Source organism: Rhinopithecus bieti, unplaced genomic scaffold, assembly GCF_001698545.2.
Source record: "Rhinopithecus bieti isolate Rb0 unplaced genomic scaffold, ASM169854v2 scaffold_13207, whole genome shotgun sequence".
Lineage (NCBI taxonomy): Eukaryota > Metazoa > Chordata > Mammalia > Primates > Cercopithecidae > Rhinopithecus > Rhinopithecus bieti.
Window position 1 is genome coordinate 674,509 of NW_016807866.1, and position 24,289 is coordinate 698,797.

General features: G+C 45.1%; 1 protein-coding gene across 4 annotated transcripts in view; it reads right to left on the minus strand.

The window, feature by feature from the left end:
* Positions 1-24,289, minus strand: part of TIAM1 (TIAM Rac1 associated GEF 1) — a 449,425-nt gene that overhangs the window by 210,978 nt on the left and 214,158 nt on the right. For 2 of the 4 annotated variants that reach the window (XM_017883884.1, XM_017883885.1), the window contains exon 3: positions 17,563-17,743. The gene's annotated coding sequence lies outside the window, so the exon portion shown is untranslated. Of the gene's footprint in view, positions 1-17,562; positions 17,744-22,060; positions 22,149-22,480; positions 22,718-24,289 lie in introns of those variants that run through there. The other 2 variants (XM_017883883.1, XM_017883886.1) reach the window with 2 other exon arrangements.

The window sequence follows — 24,289 nt, forward strand, 5'->3', positions numbered from 1 at the left end:
AAAAAAAAAAAAAAAAAAAAAAAAAAATCTCAGCAGAGGAAGAAATCAAAACCTAGAAAGAAATCATCCAAATAGGAATAGTGAATACCTTTGGTAGTTTTGATTGCCATCTTTTTGCTTAACCATATATTCGAGTGTTGCTATAATGAATGTGCATGATTATCTAAGATTATCATATATAAAAAGGAAAGAAAATGCTAGCTTGGAGTCTAGCTTCTTCCAAGTCTCCTTGTTCCTTCTCCTCCCTGACCACAGTCTTCCCTCTCACTCCGTGTGTTGCATCTGCCTCATAATGATGGGGAGGACAATTCTAGCTCATATTCACAAAGGTGTACCTGTGGAGAGCACTCTTCTAAGTCATGACACATGTCAATTCATGTCCTACTCACGATACCTCTGTGAGGGGGGTGCCATCATCTGCCATCTTATAGGGGAAGGAACTGAAGCCCTGAGAAAGACCGCAACTTGTCCCCGGGCACCCTGCTCGCCTGTGACAGACCTGGCTTCAAATCCATACTGAATCCTGAACGCAGCCTCTTGGCCTCAACAACCTGGCCCCTCCTGTGGGTGTTTCTATTTTTGCCACTGCCTGTCTCTGTGTCACAATGCATTGACTTTTCTGTCACTTCCGCCACACTGTGAAGCAGGGGCTGTGGCCCCTACCCGGAATAGCTAACCCACAGTCTGTCCACTTAATTGAGCTATGGCTGAATATTAGGTCCCAAACGCAATGACATTTTAAACCTATCTATGCATGCAATTGTATTTCTGTTTCCACAAGGGGGTCAAGCAGCCACTGATCACTTCAGCAAGGCGGGGCCCACTTCACGGTTTTCCCACACAACTCCCACAGGTGAGACAAAGCGCCCTTCGGGGAACTCAGTTCCTTGGTGGAGTCCATGGTAGAACACTGGTAGGTGCACTTCAGGGCTCCACAGCCAATGTAAAGAAAGATAAGAGGCCGGGCGCCATGGCTCATGCCTGTAATCCCAGTACTATGGGACACCGAGGCAGGTGGATCATGAGGTCAAGGGATCGAGACCATCCTGGCCAACATGATGAAACCCCGTCTCTACTAAAAATACAAAAATTAGCAGGTTGTGGTGGCACCCACCTGTAGTCCCAGCTATGGGAGGCTGAGGCAGGAGAATCGCTTGAACCCAGGAGGTGGAGCTGCAGTGAGCCAAGATCATGCCACTGCACTCCAGTCTGGGCAACAGAGCCAGACTTCATCTCAAAAAAAAAAAAAGAAAAAGTGCATGAAGCCATAAAAAACTGGTGCTAAGCCAGTCTGAAAAGACTACGCATTGCAGGATTCCAAGTACATGACATTCCAGAAAAAAACAAAACTATTTAGGGACATCAGTGGTAGGCCAGGCACAGTGGCTCATGCCTGTAATCCCAGCACTTTGGGAGGCCAACATGGATGCATCACTTCAGCCCTGGAGTTCAAGACCAACCTGGACGACAAGGTAAAACACCGTCTCTGTAAAAAGTTTAAAAATTAGGCTGGGCGTGATGGCTCATGCCTGTAACCCCAGCACTTTGGGAGGGCAAGGCGGGCAGATCACCTGAGATTAGGAGTTTGAGACCAGCCTGGCCCACATGACAAAACCCCGTCTCTATTAAAAATATAAAAATTAGCTGGGCCTGTAATCCCAGATACTTGGGAGGCTAAGGCAGGAGAATCGCTAGAGCCCGGGAGGCGGAGGTTGCAGCGAATCGGGATTGCATCATTGCACTCTAGTCTGAGTGACAGAGTGGGGCTCTGTCTCAAAAAAGAAAGAAACAAGAATTTAAAAATTAGCTGGGTGTGGTGGTGTGTGTTTGTAGTCCCAGCTACTCAGGTGGCTGAGGTGGGAGGATCACTGGAACCCAGGAGTTCAAGGCTACAGTGAGTTATGATCACACCACTGCATTCCAGCCTGGGCAACGGAGAAAGACCCTGTCTCAAAAAAAAAAAAAATCAGCGACTTCCTGGAATTAGCAAGAAAAGGGAAGAATCAGTGAAGCACAGAGGATTTTAGGGCAGTGAAATTATTCTGAATGATACTGTAATGGTGGATACTGTAATGGCTGCTTGACCCCTTGGAAACAGAACTACAACTGCATGCATAGGTAAGTTTAATTCATTGTTCTAACATTCCACAGTAACTCAATTCAGTGGACAGACTGTGGGTGGATACCGTAAAGGAGAATCACTTGAACCTGGGAGGTGGAGGTTGCAGGGAGCTTAGATCACACCACTGCACTCCAGCCTGGGCGATGGAGAGAAACTGTCTCAAAAAAAAAAAAGGTAATAAAAATTCAATTGGTGCCTGTTTATGGGCAGAGGGATGATGTCCATGATGGTGATAACAACAGTAATAGTAATTGACACTTGTAGCAGACCTAATATAAGTCAGATGCTGAAGAAGTTTCTTAATTTTCTAACAATTCTATCAGAAAAGTACTTATCCCCATTTATAAATGAAGAATCCAAAGCATAGAGAGCTTCAGTGACTTATCCAAGGCCAAACAGACTATAAATAGGTGGAGCTGGTGATTTTTATTCCCACGGTGCTGCTCTCAGCCATCTTTTCTGCCTGTACCTTTCAGAAAGCTGCCTCGAGCTCCGAATTCTAGGATTCTATCCATAGGGCCCCTAACATTGCCAAAAGCAAAGAGATTAACTGCCCAACTAGAATATGTGACATTCAGGCTGGAGACAAACATTTTGGCTTGACTTGGTTTCCAAACAACAAAGTCATTTATTTGCTCCAATTATTAACCTATTTAAGAAATATATTGGCAATGTTTCCCTGTACTGCCCCCAAAGTATAGGGAAATGGTGAATACCTACTCCACACCAGCATCCCTCGGTAGTACCACCAGGACAAACAATGAATATACCAACGCTATAATAATCAAATGAAAGATCAGAAGTGTTTTTTTACAGGCCAGGCGCGGTGGCTCACACCTGTAATCCCAGCACTTTGGGAGGCCGAGGCAGGCAGATCACTTGAGTCTAGGAGTTCATTCAAGACAGCAAGGCCTGCGACAAAAAACATGGCAAACACCCCATTCTCCCAAAAAAAAAAAAAAAAAAAAAAAAAAAAAAAAATTATATATATATATATACACACACACAAAAATTAGCCAGGAATGGTGGTGTGTACCTGTAGTCCCACCTACTTGGGAGGCAGAGGTGGGAAGACCACTTGAGCCTAGGAGGTTGAGGGTGCGGTAAGCTGTGATCAGTCATGTCCCTTCACTCTAGCCTAGGTGACAGAGGGAGGCTCTGTCCAAAAAAAAAAAAAAAAGAAAAGAAAAGTAGTTTTTACAGTTCCATACTACTAGAGAAGAATCATGGAAAGATACATTCTCGTAGGATATGTTTTTAGAATTTATTCAGAAGGGGCCAGGTGCAGTGGTTCACACCTGTAATCCCAGCACTTTGTGAGGCCGAGGCAGGTAGATCACTTGAGGTCAGGAGTTCGAGACCAGCCTGGCCACCATGGCAAAACCCTGTCTTTAGTAAAAACAAAAAAATTAGCCAGGTGTAGTGGCGCTCGCCTGTAATCCCAGCTACTTGAGAGGCTGAGGCATGAGAAACACTTGAACCCCGGATGCAGAGGTTGCCCTGAGCTAAGATGGCACCACTGCACTCCAGCCTAGGCAACAGAGCGAGACTCTGCCTCCAAAAAAAAAAAAAAAAAAAAAAAGAGTTTATTCAGAAGAATGTTCATCTAAAATAACATAAATATTCATCATGTAACTGGGGAAACATAAATACGTTTCCACCTTTTAAGTCATAAAGCTGGAAAGAAACCAGCCATCAGTGAGTTAAGAGGTGTCACACGGAGGGGGCATTGAAGAACCCACACTTTTCCATATTTTTCCCCTTTACTGTTTACTTTCACATGCAACTGGGAATAAAAGCAGTAGATATACTACACACTAGCATTTAGAAATTGTTTAAAATGGAGCTAAAGACCTTCCATTTAAAAGTGAAGAAGAGCATCCCTTTGCAAACCAACCATGTATCTCACGCCCTCCAGACCCTCCAGACCCTGCCGAGGCCTCTGCTTTTCCACTGTCAAGCAGAGTCCCCCTGGAGAACAACTGCTGTGCATATAAACACCCTGACCCCAGCGAGACCCCCAACTCCCCTCCCACAGGTGAGCAGCTGAATTCCTCACCTATGAATGACATGACCATACCACTTCCTGATTTTATTTTGTTCCATTTTTCTTATAGAACGCCCCATTCTCTAGGAATGGAGTTGAGCAGCTGCCACTCTGTTCTCTGGTCAAAGTCACGGTCCTCTCCTGTCTTTCTGTTGTCCCAGCTCACCTGAGAGACTTTCTGGGAAGAGATTCAGAGGGAAAGGGATGTACCACGCCATTCATGGAGAATTCTCAATGACCAGCTTGGAAGGCAGCTGAAATTTTCGAAGGCACTTCCTGCCTATCTGCATACCAAACTAAAAAGATGGAAAGAAAACCAAACAGCTTTACCAGTTAACGACACATCCTTCAGTGCATACCATCAGACTCCAAATAATCCATATTCAGTGGTAAAAGCCCAGGAACTGGAAAGAAAGAAGGCTTCTGCAAGGACAACACCAAAAAGAGAGGGCAAGTCCCTAGTCTCTCAGGGTATTCCCCACGCCCTGCAGATGCACATGGCCATACACTTCCCACCAGGTAATACTCGGGAAGTATTTAAGATGCTAGATGAAAGGCATTTGTTACCCAGGGGCAATCCCTCTAAGTTTCTTGCAGTGGTGATTAAAGCAATTGCCCTCCATCCCTTCCCTACCTTCCAGTGATGTGAGGTTTAATTAATATGCACTTGGGGTTTTAAGATCCCTAGATGAAAAGAGAACCAGATGTGGAAGTTATTATTATTTTGTTCAAAGTAGACGGGTATACTAACATCTGTGGGCAAGTGTACCACATGCCACTTAAAACAGGCTAACAGGGTCATATGCCAAAACGTTCCGGTTTGCATTTTTGAAAAGCTCAGAGATCTGACAGATGTGTTCTGGCCGTGATTTCACATGCAGCTCCAGTGAGAAGGAAGCAGATATGACAAATGGTTCACTTATTTCAGAACTAAAACCCCAGAGGAGCAGCCTGAATCAAAAAGGGAAGTGATCAATGGAAAAGAGGGTCGAATCTGCTCACAGGCAAGGCAAGGCGGCAACACAGAGCATGCGCAGGAAGGAGGTGCTTTCTGTCTCGAAGGCAAATGAAACACTGGGCTGCAGAGAACCCGAAATTATCTTCACGCATTTTTTAGCCATGCTTGAACTCATTCTAGAATTCATCAGCTAAGTACCCTCGTAGGATAAAAAGTCCCTTTCCTCATCCTCTGTAAATAAAGAGATCTGTGGGCCCGCGCAGTGACTCATGCCTGTAATCCCAGCACTTTGGGAGGTCGAGGTGGGCAGAACGTTTGAAGTCAGGAGTTCGAGACCAACCTGGCCAACATGACAAAACCCGTCTCTACTAAAAATAGAAAAAATTAGCCTGATATGGTGACGCACACCTGTGACCCCACTACTTGGGAGGCTGAGGCACGAAAATCACTTGAACCCAGGAGAGGCAGAGGTTGCAGTGAGCCTAGATTGCACCACTGCACTCCAGCCTGGGCAACTGAGTGAAACGCCATCTCAAAAAAAAAGAAATAAATAAAAGAAAAGCAAATATTTGTGCCCACCCCCACCACCCTGTACCAGTGGGATCCAGATTGTGTGAGCAATAACAAAGTCTAATCGACGCTCAAACACAGGCTTACTGAGAACCATGGTCCACATGAAATGGTGTGTAGTCTCCTCCCAACGCAGCCATCAGGGAGAACCTACGAACCTAAACCAGACTGCGTCTCCCTAGTCCTACCCACAACCCTCAAAGGCTTCTCATCTCATCAGCAGTCCCGCAGACCCTGCCCTGAAGCCCCTCCTCTGTCTGCATCTGGCTCTCCCACTTAGCTCTTTCCATCCAAACTTCCAACATGCCCAGCCCAGCCCTCTGCCCTCTGCCCTCCGCTTCAATGCTCCCTCTGTCAGCACAGGGCTCGCTTCCTCAACCCCTTGCCATCTTGGCTCCAATGTCACCCATGTAGTGGGGCCTTTGTAACTCCCCTATGTTCAAAAGCTCAAACACCCAACACTTCCTTGCTTCAAGGGTCTCCACTGTAACAATCACCTTCCCACATGGTACATGTTATAACTACAGTCGCCTCTCCCTATCCACAGGTTCAGTATCCATGGCTTCCATATCTGTGGACTCAACCAACTGTGGATCAAAAATATTCAAAGTAAATCAAGAAATGATTGTGCCTGTACTGAACACATACATATTTTATTTTATTTTTTGAGACAAGGTGTCACTCTGTCGCCCAGGCTGGAAAGCAGCAGCACAATCACAGCTCACTGCAGCCTCAGCTTCCTGGGCTCACATGATCCTTCTGCCTCAGCCTCCTAAGTAGCTGGGAACACAGGCACACAGCACCATGCCTGGTTAATTTTTTTTTTTTTTTTTTTTTTTTACTCTAAGTTCTGGGATACATGTGCAGAACATGCAGGTTTGTTACACCGGTATACATGTGCCATGGTGGTTTGCTGCACCGATCAACCCGTCATCTAGGTTTTAAGCCCTGCATGCATTAGGTATTTGTCCTAATGCTCTCCCTCCCCTTGACCCCCACCCCCCAACAGGCCCTAGTGTGTGATGTTCCCCTCCCTGTGTCCATGTGTCCTCACTGATCAGCTCCCACTTATCAGTGAGAACCTGTGGTGAATTTTTCTATTTTTTGTAGAGATGGGGTCTCGCTATGTTGCTCAGACTGGTCTCGAACTCCCAGGCTCAAGTGATATTCCTGCCTTAGCCTCCCAAAGTGCTGGAATTACAGGTGTGAGCCACCAAGCCCAGCCCAGACTTTTTTTCTTGTTGTCATTCCCTAAACAATGCAGTATGACAACTATTAAATGTCATTTATTTTGTTTTAGGTATCCCTAGATGATTTTAAATGTGTGCAAGGATGTGCCTCAATTATATGCAAATGCTATGCCATAAGCATCTGTGGATTTTAGTGTCCTCAGGGCAGGGAGGGGTCGTCCTGGAACCAACTCCCCACAGATAAGCAGGGACAACACCTCTTGATATTGTCTGTATCCAGAATGTCAGTTCCCTGAGGGTAAGGATGCTTCCCAGCCTTCTGCCCTATTGTCTCCTTACTACCTGCAACTGAGCATGTGAACACACAGATGCTGACTTCAAAAGTCAGAGACAACCCACAAGGAGAAACACTGAGGTCGGCTCCCAGAAAAATCCTCATAATTGTTCACTTTCGTGCTAAGGTGCCTGTGCACACAGTCCCGGCGACTCCTTGTGGGAAGGGTGATAAGACTGAGGCAGGATTTGACCATTTCTGGTCCCCAGGTCACAGTACTTTCAAATACGACCAAATCCCTACTCTCCCTAACCACCCTTGATGCAGGAAAGTGTGGCTAACACGGCATCTACCATATGAATCAGCTCACCAGAAAATGCATCCTTAGTGTCCACAGCGCAGCACATGGCCAGAAGGAAGAAAACAGGAACGTGAAGTCAGTGCTTTCACAGCTATGAAGCCGCCAGGGAAAATCCCGTTTTCAGAGTATCAGAGCCTCCTGCTTGATGAGGGATTCTCCCCCGCTGCCCAATGACTGTTGCCCAAGCCGATGGGCTGCAAAGAACTTCGAGAAGTAATCTAGGTCAAAAGACACTTTACTAGACGTCAGGAGTAGAATGCAGTGCTGTGTCTCCTTAGCTTTGGTTTGAATGTTGTTGCTGTTTCATAAAACCATTTTATATAGCACTTTAAGGTTCACAGCAAAATTATGCAGAAAGTACAGAGATTTCCCGTATACCTCCTGCCCACATGCACAGCCTCCCCGACTACCAACATCTTTCACCAGAATGGTCCGTTTGTTGCAATCAGTAAACATATATTGACACATCATTATTACCCAAACTCCATAGTTTACATTAGGGTTCAGTCTTGGAGCTGTACATTTCATGGCTTTGGATGAACGTATAATGACATGTGTCTACCATCACAGTCTCATACTGAGTAGTTTCACCACCCTGGGATCACCAGTCCTGTGTGCCCTGCCTATTCATCCCTCTCTCCTCCCTAGCCCCTGGCAACCACCTTGATGGTTCTTCCATGTCCTTTCATGACTAGCTCATTTCATTTCAGTGCTGAATAATATTCCATTATCTGGATGTACCAGGGTTTATACATTCACTTACTGAAGGACATCTTGGTTGTTTCCAAGTTTCCAGCAAAGCTGCCATAAACATCCATGTGCAGGGTTGTTTTTGTTTTTTGGCATGGTTCTTTGTATTTTTTGTTTGTTTTGTTTTCTTTTGGGGAACAGTTTCCCTCTGTTTCCCAGGCTGGAGTGGTACAATCTCAGCTCACTGCAACCTCCCCATCCCAGGCTCAAGTAACTCTCGTGCCCCAGCCTCCCGAGTAGCTGGGATTACAGGCGTTCACCACCATGCCCGGCTAATTTTTGTATTTTTGTAGAGATGGGGTTTCACCATGTTGGCCAGGCTGGTCTCAAACTCCTGACCTCAAGTGATCCGCCTGCCTCGGCCTCCCAAGGTTCTCTGTATGTTTTTAATAGCAGTTTGGGGTGGGGAGACACCGCGAAAGAGAAATGAAAAGAATGACCTTAGCGAGTTAGAGACAAAATAGACTTCATACTCTCCAAGAAAGTCCCTCTTTCTAAGAACACTTTTGAGAAGTTAAATTTGGCAAAGAAGTCTAGTGTTAGTTTTATATACACATGAATCCATTTCTAATACTATGATTTTTTTTCCAAGCACTTCAGATGGATTTATAAACTCTGAAAGGTAAAATGTGATTTGAATATTTTCTTTTGTCCCTGTTAAATAAACACGTGTGGGGAACTTCGCTGTATATTCCATTACACTTTAGGCTGTGTTTGCCCAACTGGTACTGCCAGCCCACGTGTTCTGTGAGGCACCTACTGCTCTGGCATACAGAGCCAGTGCTAAAAAAAAAAACCTGGGTTGAATGGATTTCAAAGATTCAACCAAGTAGTCAACAAAGATGATGACCAACTTTAAAACAAAGATGCCTACAAATTTCTGGACACAGGAGTAGAAATGAATTAGGAAGGTAAGCATCCATCCCACCAATTATGTCTCTAAATCCACATATAATGATTAAACCAAAGTTGCAAAAATGTAGGCATCTCAAAGCAGATATGCAGATAGGTCCATCCCTTAGAAAAGGAGAGCTCATCACATCAAACACAGCCTGCAGGCCCACAGGCCCAACCAGCCACGACGACTCCCAGGGGAAAAAGGAGGAAGGAGGATGTCCCAGAACCCAAACGTGTCTTAAATGTGATTCCAAAAGAAACTACTTCTCAACTATCTCTAAAGTCCAAATGCATTCCTGGTAGGACAGAGCCTACCCTACCACACTCCTGAGGACTGGGAATCTCCGGCTATGCCACACCAGCTTGAAATACCTAATCAAAAGGCATTTGACCAGGCCTTCCATTGGACAGCACGACTTTCCTACTGAGGGCTGACATTCTGCAGATATATTTCCCAAATCCTGTATTTACCACTAAGTATTCCTGGGCACTCACACCCACTGCCATTTGTGAGTCAAAAGGAGGGCTGGCAAGGAAGCCTGGTGGATACACAGACAGGGGTCACAGAATGAGGGTCCCACGTGCAGGATTTCAGTCTGATTTCAAACGATGGAAATAAGAGGCAGGCAAGTCCCATTTCAATACCAACTTCATGTGTTCCTGAGAAGAGGGAAATATTGAACATCCAGACCTGCTTTTTGCTTTCTTTTAACTACAAGGTCCCAGCGAAAACAGAACCCGTGTCTAACATATCCAGTTACTGAGAAAAAGCACGTACACGGTCCTGTGTTCTCTTCACCTGGCTAGTAACAAAACGGTATATTTTCCCATTTTGTTTAATTTTTCTGCTCTCAAAATTACTTCCAGATCCTATTTTTTTCTTTAGTTTTCATTTTCATCCTACACAAAAACCCCTACTCCTGGAATAAAAAGGAAAGAAAGAAAAGAAAACAACCAGAAGTTAACACGGTATTTTAAAATACAACACCAAAAATATAAAATCCAGCCACGGCATCTGAGAAAGAAACAAATAAATAATGTGTACATAAATAACATAAATAACGTAAATAACGTAGCACTATCAAGCTGAAAGTTGAGTCTTGGTACATAATATCCATATTACAGGTTTTGCCAACTATAGAGAGAGAAACTATAGAGAGAGAACTTTCTATACATCTTAAGGAATCTAAGGACGCAACTCACACAGCCCTGAGCAACGGGCTCAACTAAGGTCAAACAGTCAGGAAGAGCCCAGGGTAAGAACTTCGGTCTCTTGACCTCTTTCTAGCCCAGTGCTCACCCTCTCATATTTCATTAATAATTGTAATAATTATTTTCATAATTATTAATCATATATAACTCATATATATGTGATCATTTTGTTTAAACATAACTGACTGAGTTTATCAGAAATACCCTCCTTCACCTCATTCAAAAAAATTTTTTCTGTTCACCAAAAGAGAAAAATCACTGTGCCCTGAGCAGGAACAATTTCTAGCAGTATCAACACTGCCAGTGGAACCACCCAGAGAAAATGCTCAAACCACCACCAAGGAACTCGCGATAAAACGCCCACACTCACATTTACACCATGTACATGATCATTAAAATCACCCTCCAATGACCTACAAAAAAAAAGTCTGTTGGTTAGAGTTCTTCCTAAATGGCTCATCAGACATCTGTGCAAACTAGATTCCTCTAAACACTGAGGAAGGTGAAGCAGAAATACTAAGAGTCCATATTGGTTTTCTATCCCAACTCTTAAAAAGAACTAAATAAGGCCGGACGCGGTGGCTCCCGCCTGTAATCCCAGCACTTTGGGAGGCCGAGGCGAGCGGATCACGAGGTCAGGAGATCGAGACCATCCAGGCTAACACGGTGAAACCCCGTCTCTACTAAAAATACAAAACAAAATTAGCTGATCGCAGTGGCGGGCGCCTGTAGTCCCAGCTACTCGGGAGGCTGAGGCAGGAGAATGGCGGGAACCCTGAAAGCGGAGCTTGCAGTGAGCGGAGATCGTGCCACTGCACTCCAGCCTGGGCAGCAGAGCGAGACTCCGACTCAAAAAAAGAAAAACAACAAAAAAAGAACTAAATAAGCCGGCATGGCGATATGTGACTGCAGTCCCAGCCACTCAGGAGGCTAAGGCAGGAGGATTGCTTGAGCCAGGATTTCAAGGCCAGCCTGGGCAACACGGAGAAATCCTATCTCTCAAAAACAATTTTTATTTTAAATAAATAAATGAATTAAAGACTGTAGATGCACGGTTCACTGCTTGAGCTACCAACACAGGGAAATCAGGACCACAGAGGCTGGGGTTTCTCAGCTGCCCAGAGGGCTAAGGATCTGGGTAGGCATGGTGCGTCTGCCTGGTGGCTGCTAAGCCTAGCTGAGGCACTTTACTGCTCTCCACTTCCGTTTTTTCAGCTGTAAAACTGGAATGATAACAGCTCATTGGATTACTTTGAAGATTAAATGTCCTGACTCTTCAAATTTATCAAACTTCTAGTTTATACCTCTCATTTGAACCCTTATATGAACTATCTCTCTTTTTGTTTTTTCTTTTGAGACAGGGTCTGGCTCTGTCGCCCAGGCTGGAGAGCAGTGACGCAAACATGGCTCACTGCAGTCTCAACCTTCTGGGCTCAAGCAATCCTCCTGCCCCAGCTTCCTGTGTAGCTGGGACCACAGGCATGCACCACCACACCCTGGCTAATTTTTTTTATTTTCTTGTAGAGACCAGGCCTCACTTTATTGCCCAGGCTGGTCTCGAACCCTTAGGCTCAAGTGATTTTCCCACCTCAGCCTCCCAAAGTGCTGCGACTATGGGCATGGGCCACCATGCCTGGCCTCAACACTTATGAATTCCTGATGGTATATCTTTTCTTCCCTTCTATACTGTAAGCTACACTGTACCCCAAAGATGATGTTCTACACTGTATCCCAAAGATGATGTTCTACACTGTATCCCAAAGATGATATTCTACACTGTATCCCAAAGATGATATTCATAGCTACCCAACAAATGATTGGTTGAAAGAATGAATGAGCTAACCACACCACCCTCTCCCTCTCAAAAATGAATATGAAGCATAGTAACTAGATGTCACTCTGTTAACTTGAATACACTACCTTACCTTGGCTTGTTGAGACTTCTGCAAATACATTAGAAAGATAAACAGCAACAGTTACCACGCAGAGGTGAGAATCGGAAAGGCTTCCAATCAACGCTTATGGCTATAGGCTTTTCCACTTCCATTCATCCCCACACTTGGTTTGCATGCAGGCAATTGCAACCACCCCTAGTGTTCCACTCTAAAGCTGAAACCGAGAAAAACCCATTTTATTTTCACCTAATGTCAACTTTTGTGCTTTCTTTGAAGAGGGATCCTGCTGCCTCCAGCCCTCCCCGCCTGGGTGCTGATTCTTGATTATTCTCCCCCCTTTTTTTTTCTGACTTGGGATCTCACTCTGTTGCCGAGGCTGGAGTGCAATGGCGTGGTTCTGACTCACTGCAGCCTCACACTCCATGGCTCAAGAGATTCTCCCCCTGCTCAGTCTCTGAAATCGACGAGATTTTATGCAGGAAACACTGCACTCGACTGTTCTTCATTAATGCTTCAGTCCTCATTACACATATCGATGCTGTTCGATCAGCAAAAAGATCCCACTGATAAGGGCACCTAACTGCTCTATCTTGACTCTCTGGGGATTTCAGATACCCTCACCTGCGCCTCCAGTAAAGCTAACCCAGGCCTCTGGAAAGAATTTTTTCCTAGCTCTGAAAGTAGTTATCTGTAGCTCATCCCTCCCTTCACAGCCCCCATACGGTTCATTCCCATCCCCATAAGGAAACCGAACTCTGCTGAGCATCAATTAGGAGCAGAGAGAAAAGGCTGTGTGCTTTGAGCAGACTGGCTCCTTCTCAAGCTAAACACACTTATGTGCATCTGACTCCATCACCGCCCCAGCCTGCACACGTAACGGGGCCCAGCCTTTCCGGAGGTGAGCTTGTGTTTACCCACTGCCGTGGGGGTATTTCCCAGTCGGCCTCTCCTCCCCCCAGTGGAGACTGGCTGCAACCACCCTACCCCCCACCCAGGCAACCAAATGTGACATCCAAGGAGTTCCCGGAGTGGCCATCTGTCCCTGCCATGCCAATGTTTATGCAACATGGGCAGGAGAGGGACAGGCCAGGGGAGGCTCCAGGGTATCTTGCATCAGACCCAAGGCATCGACATCCCAGGCCGTTTGTGCCACAAAACACGACAGTGAAAGAAGAGTCCTCCGTCTAACCGGAGAGGTTCCTGGTTCCTAAAGAGAGGCATCAAATCTCTTTAACTTTCCTGAGGGTGTTCAAAGAACCAGCCTGATACATTTCACCTGCGGATGAGCATCTAACAATAAAATGAGATCCCTAATTTTGCAGTTTTAAAAATATTACCTGACGGCCCCCCCAACCCTCCACAAAGTTAAACCTAAACATGGTCTTTCAGACAATAATGACTGCAACAGGTTCATGAACAGTGAAGTGCCAGGAGGAACTGGCTAATGTAGAAAAGATTTAGATCAGAAATAAATTCAAGCCAGGAGCGGTGGCTCAGGCTTGTAATCCCAGCACTTTGGGAGGCTGAGGCATGTGGATCACCTGAGGTCAGGAGTTCAAGACCATCCTGGCCAACATGATGAAACCCTGTCTCTATTAAAAATGCAAAAATTAGCTGGGCATGGTGGTGCACACCTGTAATCCCAGCTACTTGGGAGGCTGAGGTGGGAGAATTGCTTGAACCTGGGAGGCGGAGGTTGCAGCGAGCCGAGATCGCACCGCTGCACTCCAGCCTGGGTGACAGAGAGAGACTCTGTCTCAAAAAAAAAAAAGAAGAAGAAGAAGAAATAAACTCAAGAATCTCCAAATTCTAGAGTTAATATGACCATTAGACATCCTCATCTAAATGTCTCTGTTTATATTCAGAACCAGAGGTCAAGATGTGTGGGAATGGTCACGAGTTTAGAAATCAGATAAAACACAGTTCAAGTCCAAGGTCACTGCCACAATAGTGTGATTTTAGTCAAGCTACCTAGGTTCCACCAAGTAGACTTGGAGATGAGAATACGCACAGGCCCAGAGAGGCTGTGAGCTGCAATCATGTATTCTGTAAGAGATCACAAAACAGAAGAATGCCAAGCACACAGTAGGCACTCAATGTTTGCATCTTCCTTTCCAGCCCTAGCCCTCCTTCCACAGCCTTACAATGGGGGGCGCACCCAGGAGGCAGAAGATGTCCAAGACAGCACAGGTGAAGAGAGAAGCCACTGCGGAGCGTTCGGCTGGCCATCAGCTAAGACTCAGCGCACTGACTCCGCTGAGGCTTATTTCTGTTATCTTTCGAATGGGGGACAAAAGACGCTTGACATGTTTCACCTACCATTTGCATGAAATCTGTTGAACTACATTCCAAGTATTGGGGGAGAATCCACATTATTCATCACATGAATGCTCTTAAACTCCCTCTGGCGGGAAGACGGGCTAGCCACTGTGCCTGAAGCCAAGAGATGACACATCCATTCTATGACTCAACTTGAGCAGCTGCAGTGTGAAAATACACACACAGGCTCACAAAGAAATGGGCTAACATTTCTTGCCCCTTGCTTTTTTTTTTTTTTTTTTTTTTTTTAGTTTTGCTCTTTAACCTCATTATTTTCCTTTGCTCACAGAACCTGGAAGCAACGCTGGCATCTCTCTGGACAGCTCTGACCAGATTTTAATCCCAAAAAGAATCCCTCAACACTGCGGCACATGTGGCACAGGGCACAGTCACAGCTCTCAGGGACTCATGATCCTACTTCGAGGGAGAGCTCGGAAGGGGAACATCATCTGAGAAGGAACCCTGGTTCCGAGGGGCAAAAATCACAGTGACTGGGGCAGTCCAGAAGGACAGCCGGGAGGAGGTGGACTTGAATTGACCCTGAAGGGGGTAAAATCTGAATCGGCAGAGAGCAGACAGGAGGCTACTGGGGGTAACCAACAAGGACAGGCGCCCTGAGACAGGACTCAGCAAAGCAAAGCGGATTCTGGCAGGCTGTGTGGCCACTTGTTCAGCTAACATTTACTAGGCACGCCATGGCAGTCACTATAGCCATGCTGTGGCAAGTATAAAGAGAAGTCCAAGCAGCCCACCCTGGAGGAACACACAATAGCACAGTGATCAAGAGACCAGACTCCATGGGCCAGGCTGCCTGGGTTCAAATCCTGGTGCCTCACTTTCTAGTGCTATTGTTTTGAATAGGTTACTGAGGCCAGAGGTGAGAAGTCATGAATACATTTTTGATTAGGAAGTGTTTTCAGAGAAAACCAGAAAGTAGGTAGGGGAGATCTGGGAGGGACGGAAGCCCTGGGGGCACTCTCGACCCAGGGCAGATAAGACCTCAGCGTTGCCCTGGAATATGTGCAAGGTTCTCAGGGTTAGCCCTTGCTAGGGATGCCCTGGGGGTATAGAGACTAGCAGGTAGTTGGCCAAAGGGAATCCAGCCGCTAAGGGCACCCTCCACCAAAGACAGCAGGAGCAAAAGCACTTAGGGAGAGGGAATTTACTAGACAGATGAAGGGGATCCAAAGGGATAGGGGCTGAACATGGACAGCCAGTGCCCCAAAGGGTTAATTGTTGTTGTTTTTATTATTATCATTTTGAGACAGTCTCTCGCTCTGTTGCCCAGGCTGGAGTGTGGTAGTGCGATCTCAGCTCACTGCAAGCTCCACCTCCTGGGTTCAAGCGATTCTCCTGCCTCCCCGCGTAGCTGGGATTATAGGTATGTGCCACCATACCTGGCTAATTTTTGTATTTTAGTAGAAACAGGGTTTCACCATGTGGGCCAGACTGGCTCGAACTCCTGACCTCAAGTAATCCGCCCACCTCGGCCTCCCTAAGTGCTGGGATTACAGGCGTGAGCCACTGCGCCCGGCCTATTATTATTTTACCCCTTGAAAAGGCCTATTATTATTTTTACCCCTTGAAAAAGGCATGTAACCCAATTATGATAATACAATGTGTCTGTATTATCACAGGGAAAGTGAGTGCTTTGGCTCCGCTCTCTGTTAGAGGGTGCCCTTAGGGGCTGGATTCCCTTTAACTAACTACCTGGGCGTCCCTGTACCCCCAGGGCATCCCGAGCAAGGGCTAACCCTGAGGAGGGTGCACATATTCCAGGTCAACTCAGAGGTCTTATCTGCTCCGTGTCCAGAGAGCCCTTGAAAGAAAGGTTTCTCCAAGCCACTGTGTACATTCGGAGAAAGGAGTGGCTACGCCGCTGTGCGTCTGGAGGCAGGCAGAGCGGAGCAGCAGGTAAGACTGGAGGAACAAGTCACAGCAAGATCTGCAAAGCAGCAACCGGAATGCAGGGTGGGAAACTGAAAGTTACAGGAATCACGCGTGCCTCAGGAAGCATCTGCGATTCCTGCTCTCTCTCAAGTCCGCAGTCTCCTATTGTGTTCAATGTCTGGACCAACAAACATAGGAGCCAAACCTGGTAAAGGTTAAATAATGCATCCCGATGTCACCTGCTAACAAGGTCGAGGTGGGTTTGTCCACGAGAGGAAGGCAAAGTTGAAAAGAACAAGAGCAACTTCGGACAGCTAGAAAGCCCCTTTTGGTCTACGTCATTCTCCTCCTAGGAAGTACACGGGGACTGCACGGGCAGAGGTGACCATTCCCACTTAGCAGAAGGGAAACTGAAGTACGCGCAGCCGTTTCTGCTGGAATTCCCTAGAAGGGGTCTGTGCCACATACAGGAAGTAGGGAGGGTGTCTTTGCAGCATATTTCTTCTCTTGGAGTAACTGCGAACATTGCACGGCGACCACTTGATCCATTCTGTGAAAGCCCCAAGCCTGTCACGCAATAAAGACGTCCAGTTTCACCACAGCAGGGAGTCCCGCATGAAATATTCCCACTTGAACAAAACCACTTAGCGGTTTACATCAATGCTCACCCTGTCTCGTTAAAAGTGATGTGAACCCACACCCAGCAGCCCCCAAACCAGCACGTTGATACCAAGTTTCCCCAGCTGCATCCAAATCAATTCCTTCTTCCCCTTTCCTAGTATCATGGGGGCAGGCAAAAGAGAAGTCAGAAAGACAGAGGATTACCCACAGCCAACTCCAAAACAAAATAACCATGGGAACCACCCAGGAAGAATGGGAAGGGTTCCCAGGAAACCCATTTCAAAGCCTCAGATTGCAAGTGGGGAGACTCAGCAACCCTTTAACCACCAAAACAATCGTCACAAACAATGAACTTTCTATTGCACCAAAAAAGGTGGATTTGGGCAGGATCAAGATAATAAAGACTTTAAAAGCTTCAATCCTCACTCCCCAGCCTTCTGCAAACGCCACACTTACCCCATTGGAAACAGAAGAGGCTTTGTCAAGATCTCCAAATGTGCCATCTGCAGGGACTGCTCACATACTAGGTGAGACGCTAGGATTCAGAGCATCATCCCCCATGGTACCAACCAGCCTCCTCTTCCTCCTCCTGGGCTTCAGGTCTAGAAAGATGGGTCTCAGTCCACAGTGATTCTACCTGTAAGAGCAACATAAGAAAATAATGAGTTTTGTGCTTCTTTTTTATATACTTCTAGAGATTGCAAGATTATCCTCAGAAACATTAATGTGATAACACAGGAAAAGTACTTCATATGTTGCAGACACTCAATACATTAGTATTTAGTATTGATATTTTAATAAGCAATTCATATTTTAATAAAGAAGCATTTACCAGGCTTAGTTCTCTATAGCCTTGTAGAAAGCACCTCAACTATAGAGATTCTTGCCCACCAAAATCTCATAGTCTATGGAAACACTGAAGCATGTGGCTGCAAGGTACTAGAGGCAGCTCTGCGATTCAGTACAAGAGCTCACACATCAATCCACCCTGAACCATTTCAAGAAACAAAACTTTCCAAAAGTGATGATCTCTTCCCTAAAAGTTTTACCAATGAAAGCCACTCTAACACTTGTTTTCAAGCAACGGCATCAAAATAAACTGGAGAAGCGGGTGTTGCAAAATACTTATGAAAACTACGCCTCCTTGTTCTCTATTCTCATGAAAGCACTGGCTAGAACAAAATAGCACCACCGGGTCATAGCGGGCAGGCCAGACCAGGTGCAGCTAGTCAATCTGTCTTCATCGAAAATAACTCCACACTTGAAGCTGATTCACTACCCCAAATGTAAACCAAGACTCCCTCCTTGAGCAAAGCAGAATGACTTTAGCATAGCACCATAAAGCCAATGAAGCCTTTTCCCAGCTCACAACCCCGTCCCATCCCCAGTCCAGTCCCTTGCAATACTAGATGCATAAATAAATGCTAACTAATTATGCCATTACATAGGACAAGGTCCTAATACCCTAGGACCTTGTCAACTGAGAGACCCTAGGAAGAACCAATGGCTCAGGGTTGGGCAAACTCAATAGTGCTGGATTCCCTTGTCGGGGAATATTAACCAGTCAAGCTCCTCTGTCCTATGCTCTTATTGTCCCTTTTTGGTTACAACATCAACCATAATACCAAACAATCAACACTTCCCCAAAAGTACTTAGAAACTCCAGGGTCTGAAACAGCCTCCAAGGTCTGTGGCACAAAAAGGCTATGGCAGTCACCAGCATTCTCTATCTTCAAGTTTAATTCTTTTCCTGTTTTAATTTAATTTTTAGAGATGGGGTCTCACTGTGTTGCCCAGGACAGCCTCAAACTCCTGGGCTCAAGGAACCCTCCTGCCTCAGCCTCCTGAGTAGCTGGAACTACAGGCACACACCACCATGACCAGCTTCCAAGTTAAATTCTTGAGTAACTAAATTTAACACACTTTGCCTTCATAGAAGCAACCCACTAACTTACATCCCAGTTGCTGCCAAGTTTTGGGCTTTGTACTCCTTTCATTTTTACACTAAAGGCAGGCAAAAAAAAAAAAAAGAAAGAGAAAAAAATAGCAGAGCAGTGGATAAGATCCTCAAGGAGATGAGACAGGAAAAAAAAAGAAAAAAGAAAATCCTGGGAAAGGAAGATAAAAATTGGAGGGAAGAAATGGTAACATAATCAACTAGGAAAATAAGATTAAAATACTGAAAATATGGAACTTGCCCATAATGAAGAGAGAACAAATGGGGAAGTGGTTTTGTTTTATTCTACTACAGTAACTTCACCTTCCTTCACCTGCCATTGAGAGAGGTGGTAAGGTTGGAGGTAGGACAAGAAAGGGTAGGAGGCAGAAAATAGTAATCGTTACACTGAAAACACTCAATGTCGCTATTAAATGCCTACTTTGTGCCAAATGAAGGATAGAAACCTTACATGAATATTCATAATGAAATCTCATTATACGCTGAATTCACAGTGCAATTTCACAATCAGTTTCCAGATCACATTTGGGAAAATACAAGTTCAGAGAGGTTAGGCAATTTTCCTGAGGCCACACAGTCAAAAGTGGCAGAGCAAGAATTCAAAGCCAGGTCTTTCTGACTCCAGCATCCTTTCTGATATACTCAGAAAGACTCTGTTCTGAGAAAACTTTAAAATGCTCAGACTCATGCATTAAATATGAACCAAAATGAAGTGTCTTCTCCAGTCATTACAGCAAATTTGTTCTGCTGTTGTACAAGGTAAATCTGTACTGTCAAGTGGGTTGAAAGTACCTACAATTCACTTTAAATTACCAGTAAGTCTTATGTAAATTCTAGTTACATTTTTCCAGAACAATATCACAGGGTGTGCCTCAATGAATACACAAAACCCATCTTGGAATAATTTGGTCCACTGTGCATGGTGTTCACAAACAGAAAGTATATTTTAATAAAACTGAAAAAACATAATCTATGTCAAAGATACAAAGATAAATACGTGGTGTCCTCCCACTTACAGCTAAGGAACTCAGTTGCTAATTTTCAAAGGCTGTTTAAGGTCCTTTTGACAGAGTTCCACTGGGCAGAATTTTAAAATGAATATAAACTCAAGAAAGGAGGTGGCCTTTGTTTGTGTTCCAATTAAGATACCATCAAAAATCGAAGTTGGTTCTTCCAAAAGACCAATAAAATTGATAATACATTAGCAAGACTGATGGGGAAAAGGTACAAATAACGCCACGAATGAAAAAGGAAACATATCTACAGATATACAGTCTTTAAAAATGTTATGAGGATATCATGTTCAATATGATACCAATAGATTTTAAATTGTACATAAAATGGGAAAATTTCTGTAAAAATTAGTTATTAAAATAAACAATTTTAATGATCTGGTACCTATTAAACAAATTTACAATTTAAAAACAGTCAGATAAGGTGGCACACGCCTATAGTCCTAGCTACAACAGGAGGTTGGGGCGAGAGGATCACCTGAGCCCAGGAGCTCCAGTCTAGCCTGGGCAACAGAGCAAGACTCCATCTCTAAAAAGAAGAAATGAGTGAATAAAATTTAAAAATATAACCAACCAGAGACAAACCAGCTTATTTACTGGGAGAGGTAGGGAGACAATATGAAAAGATAATGATATAGAAATTGCCACTTTCTCTCACATCTACACGGTCATATAGTAGCATTAACCCCAATTTCAAATGTCCTCACGATGGTATCTTCTAACAGTCACATGTGACAATATCTAAAAACCTTTGCTCTATGAACAATGCAGTTCCCCTTTTGTAGCTAAGAATTATTGTTCCATAAAACTCCGTCTATTAGTCAGTTTCACCAGCATTATCATGAGATCCAATTTGGTTGTCTTTCCTGTTGAGTGAGTTACTAAAGGTTCCTTGTGGGGTGGAGGGGCATGAGGGAGCAGGTCACAGGCCTCGTGTCAGCATCAGTTTCACATCGACCTGCTGCTGGGTCCTTTCTCCAGCCCAAAATGAGCTAGAACTCAGGGCTCTAGCCCTGGATCATGCAACCTGTTGGTCTTCCCTAAGCCATGTCTGATTTGGTTGAAAAGTAATTTCCTTTCCATCTGTATCTTTAACTTCAAGGAAGTGGGAGAGTCAGAGCAAGCTAAGTGAACTGTGGCCCCAGCAACCTGCCTCCTGACCCCCAAAGTTCAAGGGAAGGTATTGCTGAGAGTCAGGCAATTCCACTTTTATATTAGAAAAATGAGAAAATCAGCTACTGACATTTTCCTGATTGTACCCACCCCAGACCTGGGAAAGAACATTTGGTTTGCTATAAATACAACAGAAGCCACACATTTTTCACCTTCATTTCTTCCCCTAAAAGTAAGATGATTCTGTAAACATTCTCATGAAAGGATTCGCTTACAAAGAACAAAAGCCAGCTCCAACTGCTGGTGTATCACTAAGCTGTTGATCAGGTATGAAGTAAGTGCAACAGGTAACAGTTAACCCAATAGCCTCCCTCTGACCTCTACACACTGAGCAAAAGCTACACAGGCCAAATGGAAGCCCCCGATCAGCTCCAAACTTGAAATAAAATCTAAAGCCTACCTGCGAGAAGCCTCATTTGAGCCAAGTTTATCCTTTGCGGGGAGATACTGTCACTTGCAATAAGCCCAGCCCCCAGTGCCACCTTCCACCCAAACTTCCTCTCACACCCCACCCAAAATCGATTTAGGCAATCAATCCAAAGATAAGCTAGCTTTCACAGAAAGACAGACATTTAAAAAAAGAAAGAAAAAATTATCCAGATAAACAAATCACACCTCCACAGCCAGGAACCTAGAGCCGAACTAATTTAATCAGCTGTAAAATTAATGAGAAACACGAGACTTCCGATGTCCCACTCCAGAACTCCCATCCAGGTGCGGTCGGGAGCCACAGCTTCTGAATATTCCTTCGGAACTTTTTTCTCACTTGATTCCCAAGCCTGCCATGGGGTTCTTTTTCAACGGCACTGACCTGCAATTACCCAACGCGCAGCGGGACAGCCCCGGGCAGAACGCATCCTGGGTGGGTGACGTGATCCCGCAGTCTCCTCCCCGACCCCGTATCCCATACAACGATCCTTGCTTACAGAAGTCAAAGGGGAAAGATGAAGCTTTCAAAGACCGAATCTCTACCCTGGAGCCGGAACCAACGTCGCCGGCGTCCCCTGCAGCTCAGCCGGCAACGCGCGCCGAGCCTCGGGACGCAGCTTGGAGACGCGCTTGCTCTTTCTGGGAAGGGGCTCCGGGGCGCACGTTTCCCCCGCCCCAGCCGCACAGCGAGCTCGGGGCTCTCACCTATCCTCGTTCAGAGCCACATTCGGCTGCCTCCCCTGACCAACCGACACAAAGAGATTCGCCGGTGGAAAGAATCGATTTCAAAATTCAAGCTCACCCCTGCTCAACAAGGCGCGCACGTTTCTCCCGGTCTGGCTTCACATGTCTCGAACTTCCAGTAACAGAAATGAGGAAGCAGCAGCCTTCCCCGGCTGCTGGCGGAGGCAGTGGGTGTAACTTGTGAAGTTTCGTGCTATGATGAATCTGGTCACTTGGGTGTGTTGGAGAGGGTTGGTCGCTCCTCCCTTCCTCCTCCCACCATCACCTCCCTCCTCTCCGCCTCCCTCTCCAATTTAATTCTTCCCTCTGGCATTCGCCGGCTGTCACCCAGAATCCCAGCACCCTCCCTACCGCATCCTTGGGGGTAATGTATTTCAAAAAGGTCTTACCCAATTTACAGATGAACCTGGTCACCCTGCACAAAGCATGGACGCCTGTCAGACAATTTTCTACAGCCCATGGCAAAAAAGCAGTGCCTCTTAAAAGATATAAAAGGCCAGCAATATTACATATGCGCCCCCCACCAGCCCTTCACGGGCAGAAAAGTGGGTAGCTCATCAAGTGGAGACCTAACTCCTAAATAGCTATTGAAAACGAGTGGAGGGCAGGAAAACAGAAAGCAAACTTTCAGTTGACTGCCTTTTCTTTAATATGTACTAGAAAGTATTTCCAATATACAACATATATTTGAAAATAATATAATGAACACCCACGTGCCCACCATGTAGCATAAAAAATGAAAATTACTCATATAGTGTAAACTATCTGTGAACCTCTTCCTCGCTGAAACACATCCCTCTTTCCTTCCCCCTGGAAAGAAAACTGCCCCAAATTTGATTTCCCATGAGCAATTTTTATATCACAGTTTCTAAAAATGTTAAAGAGAACATGCTAACTTAAAGTTTACCAGAAAGCCATGCAATGAACATCCCTCTGCTGTGCTTGACCTTGGTTTCCAAACAGAAGTTTCCTTAAATAAAACTTTAAATGACCTCACGTTAAATGAAGCCTCAGGTGGCTGGTTAAAGAGAATGAAAGAAATCACGAAAGAAGAAAACAGTAAATCTGAAGTGACAAGTGAGAGGCTATATCTGAAATGGTTGAAGCATTCATGGATGAAATTGATAGATTAATAGAGCATTATCATTTTATAAGGTTAAAAGCTGTGCCAAAAACTTAGGCTACTCATCCATACTGCAAGGGACTTTCCTCAAAGATACAGGCTACAGAAATAGAAACCCAACATTCATTAAAAAAGTCATAATGACTCAAATGCCAGCCAGGGATGCAGCCTGGAAACAAAACTCCAAAAAGGGAACTTGGAGATACATTTAAACTTGACTCAAATATATATGTATATATATCCATATATATTCATATATATCATATGTATTCACATATATATTCATATGTATATGAACATGAAAAAAGAGATGCCTGGTTCATCTTTATATTCTTGGTAAAGAATATAGGCTGGTATAAAGGCTGGTATAGCAGAAAATTTAATAACTACCTGATAAATGAATTAAGTAAATAAAAGACTGCCCACAAACACACCTAAAGGAACAGAATGGGCACGGTGGTTCACGCCTATAATCCCAGCACTTTGGGAGGCCGAGGCAGGTGGATCACCTGAGGTCTAAAGTTTGAGACCAACCTGGAAACACGGTGAAACCCCGTCTCTACTAAAAATACAAAAATTAGCCAGGCATGGTGGTGTGCGCCTGTAATTCCAGCTACTCGGCAGGCTGAGGCATGAGAATTGCTTGAACCCGGGAGGCGGAGGTTGCAGTAAGCCAAGAAGAACACACCACTGCACTTCCAGCCTGGGTGACAGAGTAAGACTCTGCCTTAAAAATGAAAGAAA